Below are 12,502 nucleotides of genomic sequence, written 5' to 3' on the forward strand. Positions count from 1 at the left end.
TGCCATGGCTCAATGTCATGCCACATGGGTGAAATGACTGGGACCACCAGGAGTTGAGTATCAGGAAAGGCCTCCGAGGTGAGAAGGGTAAGAGTATTGGGAAACATGGGAGATACATAAAGGCATCATTTTGTGGTATGGAAGGAACTCTGGTGAACATGAAGGCTGTAGCCCACTCCAAGGATCAGGACCATAATAAAATCTACAGTAAGGGCCCATAATTTTGGGGCCATGGGCACCTCTGTCCCTACATGTTGAAGAATTTGGGGACAGAAGCCTAATATGAGACCAGATGAGTGTTTGGAAGACTCCCTTTCTTTGTAGCCTTGTTCAGGTCTCTAGCTGCCTGCAGGGTCAGTAATTCCTCTTGAGATGATCACCACAGCAGGACTGATGCCTGTTCACCATCTCCATGTTCTCCATGGGTCATTCTGACCTGTGTCTGGGATGGTACCCCACACTAAACTAAGGAGTATCTGGGGCTGCTGGGTGTCACTTGGGACAGTTTTTGCCAGGAGTTTGTGAAGCTTGTGGTGACTGCCATTTGAATGAGGCATGGGGACTCTTGGGGATAGATTAATCCTGTTTGCTTGCTCTTCCTGTTGAGACTTTAGGCACAAGTGAGATGTTGGTGTCAAAGGCTTTGTTATTGTCTTTCACACTTGGAAGCCTGACTAGGGGTGGCATAGACCAGAGAATGAGACCTGTTCAAAGACAGTGCTTTGCTCACTCAATGGCTGGGCATCAATACTATGTGCTTTTATATTTAATTAATTTGATACTGATTAAGTGAAGTCAAAATGTTGCTATTAATGTACATTTAAAGTACCTGACTCTTTCTATTGTAAATTACAATATTCACTTAATATTATGTGAAAATATGCACATTTAAAGATTACTTCTTAAGCACAGGATATTGTATGCAATGACAATTAATTCTGGATAAAAGCAATCTTAAAAAAAATTATCACATGTCTAAGCAATTTTGGGTTTTTTTTTTCTACCTTAGGAAGACTTGTGCTGTGAAAGTATGCACTAGGTAAGTGAATATGCTTTTCTTTTGGTAATCTCTGTTTTGTTGTGGAGTCCCTAACAAGGAACTAAGATGGGTAGAAACAAATGATAAGACTCTCCTCTTTTTAAAAAAAGTACTCTCCTCTCAAAAACATCTTCTATTAGCTCCACCATAATGTATTTTATTATGCCTTCTAAGTATATCTTGGAGGTTTGTTAATTTGAAAGTAAGAAGCCTCCATAATCTCATGGGGATTGGCACTATTAGGGGGTGTGGCTTTGTTGGAGGGAGTGTGGCCTTGTTTGAGGATTATTTACCATGGGGCAGGGTTGAGATCTCTTATGCTCATGCCATGCCTAGTGTCTCAGAGCACTTTTTGCTGCCTGTGGATCAAGATGTAGCTTCATCTCCATATTTTTCTCCTTCTCCAGCACCATGTCTGCCTGCATGCCTCCTTGTCCTGCCATGATCATAATGAACTAAACCTCTGAAACTGTAAGCCACCTGATTAAATGTTTTCCTTTGTAATTGTTGCTATGATCATGGTGTCCCTTCACAGCAATGAAATCCTAACTAAGACAGTAGGTATCCAACATAATCACAGAGAACAATGGACTCAGGAAAGAATTCTACATCTGGATGACCCTTTGAGCATGGACTTTGGTATAAACCAGCTCTGATGCAAAATACCTTGTAAGGTTTTGTACATTTAGGTGTATTTGTTACAAATGCTTTTAGACCTGTATCATCTTTATAGACACCACTGTAGAGCAAGCCAAGGACAATCACTTCCCCATGCTAAGTAGAAATCTGGGACAGCCATGTATCATGCAGTGGGTAAGAGGTGATCTTTTGTTCTACACTGAGTAGCAGCGTGCAGTCAGAAATACCTTTCCCTTGTTCTGCCTTTTTGCCTCCTATTACTTCAGACATGACCTTTCACCCATTGAACTAGAAGTTTCCCAACATATGCAGTCAGCCCACCCAAGCCATCTCCTTCCCATGCTACTCAGCCTACTTACCTCCGTGTCTTCAAAGCCTAGTGTAATAAATGTTTCCTAAGTCTACACAGAAACATAAAATAGTCCATGCAGGAATTAACAACTCGACTTCTAGGCAACTAGAAGATGTTTTAGATAGAGACAGTGGTGGCCACTATCATCACGGAGAATGATACCTCAGGACTTATACATACTGAAGAGTGCATTATTCAGGGGAGAAAAAATTTAAAATTTAAAAAATAAGTATTGAAATGATATACAGTTATAGAAAAAAGTGTTGAAGGAAGTTTTTATATTCATTTCTAGATACTGAAAGCAAAGACTATTTCTCATGTTTCTTTTTTTGAAAGTTACATTTTACATATTTTCTGGTAAGGCAAAACAGTGTCTCTGTTGTGAATTAAAAAGTTATGCCTTTCAAACAAACATAACAGGTACTCAGAGTTGAAGGTAAAAAAGAGCTAACACAGCAAGGTGGCCACTCAGAAAGTTCTGCTGCCTCCTTGGCTGGTGTCTGGGAGTTGAGATTTCAGTTTATCTTTATATTTATATACACATGTTTATGCAATTAGATATGGTTGTACATATTATGTATATCATATAGATACTTGTAAAAATATGCACATAACTATACCCATAGTTCTGTATACAACATGCATACCTACACATGCATACCAATACCACAAGGATTGTTTGTTTCTTTTTATTTTTGTCATGCCAAATTATTGTACATCTAATTAATTTAATGAATATTTCTATGTGTCTGCATATGGGTGTGTGTGGGTGTGTGTGGGTGTGCATGTAGACAAAAACATGTTTCTGAATGTATGAATGTGGGCACATATATGTGAGTGAGTATAGTGTGTGAAAAAACATGTGTGTATTGTGGCACAACACTGATGGTGCCCTGATCCTTTATGATGGGCTAGTGGCACTATTACTTTTGGGTGGGGCATGCTTGATCATGCTGCATTCTGTGCATCGAATTTCCATGCTTCTAGAATACTGATGTTGTCTAAGATATTGCTAACAATGTGTACATGTTTCAGGATCTTTCTTAGATGGATATCTACAATTTATGTCACATGTTAAGCCCTTCAGATAACATTTGACACCAAGCATATGTAAGTTTTCAGTTTCTCTTTCCTCTTCTACTGCACTTTTAGATTATAGTTAATCATCACCATCAAGTAAAATTAAAAACACTTACTGGCTATCCAGAACTTGGTGAAGACCAGGAAATTGTGGGTTCCCAGGATACAATGATGTCGACTGGAAGACTTCCAGGTGGGGCATTCCTACTGTAACTTACCACAGGCATCCAGGCTGAGACAGCAAAGAGGCATCTCTGCTGGGCAACCATGTAATTTCTCTTCTTCCGGATTCACCTGCTGCAGACAGGAAAAGCATTTCAAGCTCTGTGATTAGACAGCTGGTTTTATTGAGGCCACCTTCCCTAAATCCTGTTTGGCTTTGATGATAGCATAATGCTTACAGTAACTGCATCTAGAGATAACAGGAAGAGTTTTTCTTTTATAACTGAGATTTTATTGGTTGAGGACCAGTAGAAAAATATGTTAGTTCAGTTTTGTTTTCTTTCTTTTTGCATGCCGCAATTCTTAAGTGTAGGTTTCCCTCCTCATAAGATAGAGGAATGGAACACTGTGATGCTTTGACTAACTGTTCAGATCACTAAGATGCTTCCTTCCCACTACCCTTAAATGTCATATTAGGGCAAGAAAAAAGCATCCATGGAAATAAATAAATAAATAAATAAATAAATAAATAAATAAATAAATAAATAAATAAAAGGGAAACCCAACACTAAGGAGACTGAGTTAGAAGTATTGCAGAAAATCTGAGACCAGCCTTGAGAGATAAACTGGAAGGAGAGAGGCATGAAGGCAAAGGACAATGGGAGATTGGGAAGGGTTTTCTCAAAGTGGGATATGTCCATTGTTTTCTACTACTAATCTCCACTAGCATTTGTTAGAAAGGGTGACAATAGCTGAGGAAGAGTCAGCACTGTCCCAGGACTCCACTTTCCAAAATGGGACAGGATGAACTGCTGTTACACTGCTATCCAGTGAGTGACAGCCTCAGAAGTCGTCAACTACCATGAGGAGAGGAGGTAGGGAAAGCCTCATGGCTTTCTGCTTTCTGGTCAATCCCACTTCAAGTTGTGTTTAATGTTGGTGAAGGGACAGCCTGGAGGGCAAATTTCAAACAGCTCTGTTCCCCAAGCCCCCGGTACTGAAGATGGCACAATACCAGCCTCATGATAAGAGAATCTTTATGATAAAGTGAGCATCAGAAATGATAGACCAGTATTTGAACTGTGCACATATGGCCTGAGTCTGCCCCATCCCCACTGACCTTCCTCTTCTCAGCAGTGAACTTCTGTAGTAGGAGAGGATGATTGGATGGGAAGCTGTCCCCAAGCAATGACGATAGCAGTAGCCTTCGGGCACCTTCCCTAATTACCACTCCAAAAATATCTACACAGCTTGACCACCTTTGTGCTCCCCTGAGCAGAGTGAGGCCTGGCCTCTGTGACACTCCATAAGGAATCATTGTCATGGTTACATGTGTGCCCTTGACAGGTTGGCAGCTCACTCTATTAAGGTGGCCTGTGATTCACAACTATAATAATGTGAGCAGGAATCAATTTCTGGTAAATCAGTGCAGACATTCTTTGTGGGAAGACCTGGTCGCACATCAATGAGTGGACACGACAAGGAGCTTTCTTGAAAGGGATCACTAAGGCATGGTTCATTGTTCCAGGGGTTTTCAAGGCAGAAAACAAATGACATTCTGAGAAGTTTTTCCATAGCAAGGACCAAAGAAGCACCCTCATGGTGCATGCCTTGAATGACATACAGAAGGGGACACCATGCCACATTGCATAAGAGGCCCCATGAAGATCTGCACAACCCTCATGTGCCTAACAAGGCAGCCTCTAAATCAATGGAGGACCATCCTCTGCTGTTATATTAATTGCCTGTGATATGCCTTCATTTTTTTCAGAAAGGCTGAGCATAATCCAAGGCTAATTACAAATTACAAAGTAGCTTCAGACAAACCTGGACTCAAAAGTATCCACTGCTTCAATCCTAAAGAGAAACAGGTACTACACAGTCCCAGAATATCAATGTAAACAGGCTTAACTCTAACACAAAAACTGCCTGGATAGAGCCATACCCTGAAAATAGCCCATGCCAACATGGTCCCTGAAAAAGCCCATGCTAAGTACCTAAAGTGAAAGTAGACCAGGATTCAACATTAACCAAGATGTCAAGACAAAAGTATTCCAAGGCCTGAGGATGAACCTGATGAAGACCAGGAATAAAACCTAAATTAACAAAGTCTTTCCCTCACCCAGAAAGGCCAGAGACCAACCCTAAGAATAAAATTTCCAAACCCTGACCTAAAAGAGGCCTGCACCAAAACCTGAGCTGAATAAGCTCTGACCCAGAGGAAAAACAGAGGTATCCCTGGGCCAGTCCATTAAATGGAAGAGCCAAGGCCAAAGGCGAAGGAAAAGTAACACAATGAAATGCAACAAAAAGAAAAGAAAAGAATGGCCATGCCTAACCTTGACCCTGAAGGAGGCTGGCCCCAACCAAAAGGGAAATGAGTACTACCATATCCCTCAGAAGAAAAAGACTTGGCTGGAAGAAAGAAAAGGAGAATATCCATGCCTCAAATTTACCTGGACGGAAGCCAGGGCTCTCACCAAGATGAGAAGTTGGCCTCAGCATAACTCTGACCCTGAAGAAGACTGGGCCAAACTAAGAAAGGACATGGGCCCAGACCAATCCCTCAAATGAAAGAGGCCGGGACAAAGCAAGAAAAGGGAACACAGGGGCCTAACACTAACCCTGACAAAAGCCTGAGAAAAAACAAGGAGAGAAGAAGACCTGGGACATTCTCTTAAATGAAAGAGGCCAAGAAAAAAAAAACTGTCTGTCTATAATCCTTACCCTGATGAAGTATGGGCCTAAGCAAGAAGAGATGTGGGCCACTTCATAAGCTTAAGGCTGAAAAAGACCAGGCCAAAACCAAGAAAATTAGTGGGCCTGAGTCCAGTCCTCACTATGAATATGTCTGGGCCCTAATAAAGAAGAGAAGTGAGACTGGGCCATCCCCTTAAAGAAAGAACACCCAGAGAAAACCAGGAAAACATCTATGCCCAGGCCTAATCCTTATTCTGAAAACACCAAGCACCAAATGAAGAAGGAGGTCTGAGGCAAATATTGACTGGGAAGAATTCAGAACTCATACAAAGCTCATAGAACAAACTAGGCAAAATCAAATGTTACAAGCCAACCACAGACCTTGATGAAGAGAAACCACAAACCCTAAAGTCAAGGGAGCTCCTGCCAACCCAATGAGAGATATGTGGCAAGACTTAATGTTGACCCTAGGAAGTCCAGTTTCAAGAGACAATTAAAATGGAGCCTGATCCAACCACAATGAAGAACTCTTCCTAGACCAAACACTGATCAAGTAGCCAAGGACCAAGTCCTATGTGAAAGGAGTCCAGGCAATGCAAGAAGAGAAACATGCCTGACCATAAACTGCTTTCAGTGGAGACCTGCAGCCTACTGAGCAAGAACTAAGCCCAGAAGCCCTGAACTTGAAGGATGTGTGAGCAGAATATTTTCTTCTTCATCCAACACCCTAACCAAAAGGGAGCCAGAAATACCATGTTCTCAATGGAGCCAATAGTTCCCTTACAGATGAAAGCAAATGGACATCATTAACATATTTGGTAGTTAGAGGGAACGCTGATCCCAGACCTTGATATTTTATCGTCAATCAAGGCCTCAAAAGAGACACACGGAAGAATGTTTGTTGAAAATCTTAGCCACTCAAACTTCATATACAGATATAAGTTGATATCCTGAGTACCACTGTGTGGAACACATACATTTCATTTATAAGACATACCATCCTCAACACATGCATGCCAGGATGTGCTACTCACCATATGATCCAAGCTCTCATCTGGGTAACCAATGAATATGAACATAGCATAATACAAATGGTGTTATACTGCACGCTGTTGTAGCCTGATAAAACTCCAAATGTTGATTTCAACTGATATTTTTTAGGAACAAACAAGTCTCAAAAGTAACACCCCTTCATGATAAAGGTCTTGGAGAGATGAGAAATACAAGGAACATACCTAAAACAAATAAAGGCAGTTTACAACAAGCCAACAGCCAACATATAATTAAATGAAGAGAAACTCTAAGCAATTCCACTAAAATCAAGAACAAGACAAGGCTGTCCACTCTCCCCATATCTATTCAATATGTACTCAAAGTCCTAGCTAGAGCAAAAAGACAACAAAAGGAGAGCAAGGGGATACAAATTGGAAAGGAAGAAGTCAAACTTTTTCTATTTCCAGATGATATGATAGTCTACATAAGTGACCCCCAAAACTCTAACAGGGGATGCCTGCAGATAATAAACCCCTTCAGTAATGCAGCAGGATACAAGATTAACTCAAAAAAAAAAAAAAACAGTAGCTCTCCTATATACAAGTGATAAACAGGCTGAAAAGAAATCAGAAAAACATCACCTTTACAATAGCCACAAATAATATAAAACACCTTGGGGTAACTCTAGCTAAGCAAGTAAAAGATCTGTATGATAAGAATTTTAAGTATCTGTAGAAAGAAAATGAAGAAGATATCACAAAATGGACAAATCTCCCATGCTCATGGATAGGTAATATTAACATAGTAAAATGGCAATCTTTCCAAAAGCAATCAACAGATTCAATGCGTTCCCCATCAAAATCCCAACACAATTCTTCACAGACCTGGAAAGAACAATACTCAACTTCATATAGAAAAACAAATAACCCAGAATAGCTTAAACAATCCTGTACAATAAAGCAACCACTGGAGGCAACGCCATCCCTGACCTCAAGTTTTGCTATAGAGGTACAGTAATAAAAACAACTTAGTATTGGCATAAAACTGACATGTGGACCAATCAATTGAATTGAAGACCCTGACATTAATCTGCATACCTATGAACACCTGATTTTTGACAAAGAAGCCAAACCTACACAATGGAAAAAAGAAATCATGCTGGCATAACTGGATGTCAATATGTAGAAGGCTGCAAATAGATCTATATCTGTCACCTTGCACAAAATGCAAGTCCAAGTGGATCAAAGACCTCAACATAAATCCAGTTACATTGAACCTAATAGAAGAGAAAGTAGAAGTAGCCTTGAATGCATTATCACAGGAAACCACTTCCTAAATCTAACACCAGTAGCACAGACACTGAGAGCAACAATTAATAAATGGGACCTCCTGAAACTGAGATGCTTCTGTAAGGCAAAGGACATGGTAAATAAGACAAAATGAGAGCCTACAGAATGGGAAAAGATCTTCACCAACCCCATATCTGACAGAAGGATGATCTAAAATATATGTAAAGAACTCAGGAAACTAGACATCAAAATACTGAACAATCAAAATAAAAATGGGGTGCAGATCTAAACAGAATTCTCAACAGAAGAATCTCAAGTGGCCAAAAGACCATTAAGGAAATGTTCACCATCCTTAGCCATCATGAAAAAACAAATCAAAATAACCCTGAGATATCATCTTATACCTGTCAGAATGGCTAAGCTAAAAACACTGATAAAAGCTTATGTTGGAGAGAATGCGGAGCAAGGGCAACACTCTTCAAATGTTGTTGGGAATGCAAACTTGTACAGCCACTTTGGAAATCAGTATGGAGGTTTCTCATAAAATTGGGAATCAATCCACCTCAAGAAGCAGCTATACCACTCTTGGGCACACACCCAAGGAATGCTCAGTCATACTACAAGGATACATGCTCAACTATGTTCACAGCAGCATTACTTGTAATAGCAAGAACCTGGAAACAACCTAGAAGACCCTCAACTGAAGAGAAAATGTGGTACATATACACAATGGAATAATATGCAGCAGTAACAAACAATGACATCATGAAGTTTTCAGGCAAATGGATAGAACTAGAAAATGTCATCCTGAGTGACATAACCCAGACTCAGAAGGACAAACATGTTATGTACTCACTCATAAGTGGATACTAGATGTAAAGCAAAGGATAACCAGACTACAACCCACAGCTCCAGAGAAGCTAGGTAACAAGGTGGACCCTAAGAGGGACACATGGATCAGCCTGGGAGGGGAAATAGATGAGATCTCCACGAGTAAACTGGGGAGGAGGGGGGTGATGGAGGGTAGGGGGTTGGGGATGAGAAAATAAGGGAACAGGATGGTCGATCTGGAACAGGGACATAGTGGAAGAGCAATGAGATACCATAATAGAGGAAGAAATCATGGGGATAGGGTATAACTGGGTGCTAGGGAAGTTCCCAGGACTCCATCAGGATAACATAAGCTTAGATGACTAGCAATAGTGGAGAGAGTGTCTGAACTGTCTTAGTCCAGTAATCAGATTGGTGAATAAATACCCTGTCATCATAGAGCCTTCATCCAGTAACTGATGGAAGCAGATCCAGAGATCCACTGCAGAACACCAGGCCAAACTCTGGGAGTCCAGCCAAAGAGAGAGAAGAGGATTCTGTGAGCAAAGAGGCATCAAGATCATGATGGGGAAACCTACAGAGACAACCAAATCAAACTAGAGGGGACTCATGAACTTTAGACCAACAGCTATGGAGCCTCTGTGGGACTGGACTAGGCACTCTGCATAATCAAGACAGTTGTTTAGCTTGATCTGCTTAAGGAGCCCTCTGGCAGTAGTATCAGATTCCATCCCTGGTGCACAGGCTGGTTTTTGGAGCTCACTACCTATGGTGGTACACCTTGCACAGCCTTGATGCAGAGGGAGGGGCTTGGACCTGCCTCTACTAATGGACCAGTCTCTGCTGACTTCCCATGAGAGGCCTTACCTTGTTGGAGGAGGGAGTACGGGGTGGGTTGAAGTGGGAAATGCTGGAAAAGCAGGAGGAGGGAAGAGAGGGGTATCTGTGCTTGTTATATAAAATGAAAAAATTCTTACTAAAAAAAAAGAAAGAAAAATATATGTATGAGAGAAGCAGTACATTATGGCCAATTCACTGGGCATGATGGAGCTGTGTTTACAGAAGAGATGAAAATTAAATGGTTGCTTCATCAGGGACTTCAGGACCTGTGTGTGGCTCTCCAGCCTTTGCAGAGCCCAATGGAAGAAAGTGATCTTGTGGAAACAATTAACAGTTTAATGAAAGGGTGAAGTATTGTATAACAATTTTCCTTATTATGACATGGTATTCTTTACTGTTATTTTTGAGATTATGATCACATTATTTTCTCTTTTCATTCATCCTTCTAAATCTTCCCTATACTCTTCCTTGCTCTCTTTCTCATTTATGACCTGCCTTTTCATTAATTGCTGTTATAAGCTTGTGTGTGTGTGTGTGTGTGTGTGTATGCATGTAGTTATATATTCCTAAATGTAAACCAATCATTCTGTATAGCTAGAATATATGTTTTCAGGACTGACCATTTGATATTGAGTATCCAAGTAGTTTGCTCTTCCCTGGGTAGGGCTATTTCCTTAAGTCTCAGAAAGTTCTATGGAGGTTCATAATACCTAGCAATTAAACTATGGCTGGAAAAGCTGAAACTTACAGGATTAACAAGGCCCTTCCACTCCCAAGGTTAAATAGGTGGTAACTAAAGAGAACTGAAGAAATGAGACCCTCTGTCTCATTCAGCTGCAAACAAGTCATGCAGACACATTCAGAATTCTAGTCTTCATGAGTCACCCATTCTAATATGAGACTTTGTGATGCCACACATTACAGTTATTCATATTCTTATAATTACTTGCATATCTATTCTCCTGTATTAACCTCAATAAATGCATTAATTTGAGGGAATAGGAATTACACAGTCTTCCCTGGGAGGCAGACAGATAAAGGGGAACTGATAAGTAATACAAATAGCCAACTTCTGGCTTCCTTTTTATTTTCCGTACTGAGACAAAGGCTTAGTAAGCTTTGTCTTCCACCAGCAGACTGCCTCTTCCAGCTGTCTGGTTCAGGACAAATAGGTATGTTCACAGTCAGTCCCGAACATGGTCACCTGAAGCTGCAGGTGATCACAGTTCTTGTGAGTGAGCAATGGCTTATGTCATATCCAAAAGACAGCACGTCACAGCAGTTCCCCTCACGCTCAGTCAGGACACTCGGGGCCCATTTCCACGATGTTTCCTATGTCTAACAGAAGTGGTTAATCTACAGGTCCCATTTAGCAATGGGCATTCATGGTCACTTCATCATTCTAATGTTATGAGGCTGTGCATTCACTGATGCCTGCTACCGAAAGAAGGACCTCTGACCAAGACTGAGAGCTGAAGAGATCTAGATGTAGAAACAGAAATATTTACAAAGCAGTTGCTATTACACAAAGTAGCAATAGTAGCATCATCTTACGGGTTATGACCTGTCAAGCCAGTGACTTTTGACCAGGTACACAGTACTAGGTATTAATTCCTTCCTATAGTGCAGGCCTCATGAGATCAGAAGGAAGTTAATTAAACAGTGACTCCCATGTCACTATTGCACCAGTGATTTTCACATATTCTGTAGGCCACCACTTAAATTATATTTGCTTATGCTGAAATAAAAAGTCATAATTTCATAAGATCCTATTTGTGGATTTTTGGTCTCATTTACTATTGGATGAGAGTCCTACTCAGAAATACCTTACCTGTTCTTGGAAGTGGGAGTATTTTCTCTACTGTGACCTTTGACAATTTCAGGGTATCAGGTCTTATTTTGACATCTATGATGTATTTGGTGCAGAGCTTGTGTACGGTAGAAGATAAAGAGCAGAGTTTCATTTCTGCATGCTGAAAACAATTTTTCATAATGACCATATCTGAGACAGTATCTCAAATGCCAACATATATGTGAGATACAAATATGTGTGCAAAGTTATACTAGGTACTCACAAGTGCATTCTGCTTACCAAGTGGACCACTTTGAGGGAACCAGCCATGCAGTAATATGAGGTCAAGCTCTGACCACTCAGAGTAAGGAAGGCATGGCAATCACTTGCATTAAAATAAATTTGCAGCAGGACTTATAGCCTGGCTCAAACACTACAGATTAGGTGGTCATTTTCTTGGGCCCCCAAACCCATTCTCACACTAGTAAAATAAAAACAACGTAAATACAGAAGAGGACAAATGATCCTTTGGTGACGAATAATATTTAGATTGCCCCATAATTCCAGCTTTAAGTGTCTTTTTAATGATTACAATTTTCACCAAATCTAATTGTTTAATGCTGCACAGGAAGTGTAAAAATGAGCATATATGCTGTGTTTATTGTAAAATGAAACATGCTGGGTACTGTGGATACTATAATGATGGTTATGAATGAAAATATAACATAGACATACCAGCTGAGTCACTCCTGGGTGTGCCTACTTCTAAAAGTGAACTCACTATA

At 40.5% G+C, this 12,502-nt stretch overlaps 1 protein-coding gene across 10 annotated transcripts in view; it reads right to left on the reverse strand.

Moving 5' to 3' along the window:
- Positions 1 to 12,502, reverse strand: part of LOC121826150 (uncharacterized) — a 219,419-nt gene that overhangs the window by 202,722 nt on the left and 4,195 nt on the right. For 2 of the 10 annotated variants that reach the window (XR_013045758.1, XR_013045750.1), the window contains exon 2: positions 11,757 to 11,853. The exons of the other annotated variants lie outside the window; for them this stretch is intronic. The gene's annotated coding sequence lies outside the window, so the exon portion shown is untranslated. The remainder of the gene's footprint in view (positions 1 to 11,756; positions 11,854 to 12,502) is intronic. 10 annotated transcript variants of the gene reach the window in all.

The sequence above is a fragment of the Peromyscus maniculatus genome, chromosome 18 (genome assembly GCF_049852395.1).
Source record: "Peromyscus maniculatus bairdii isolate BWxNUB_F1_BW_parent chromosome 18, HU_Pman_BW_mat_3.1, whole genome shotgun sequence".
In the NCBI taxonomy this organism is placed as follows: Eukaryota; Metazoa; Chordata; class Mammalia; order Rodentia; family Cricetidae; genus Peromyscus; species Peromyscus maniculatus.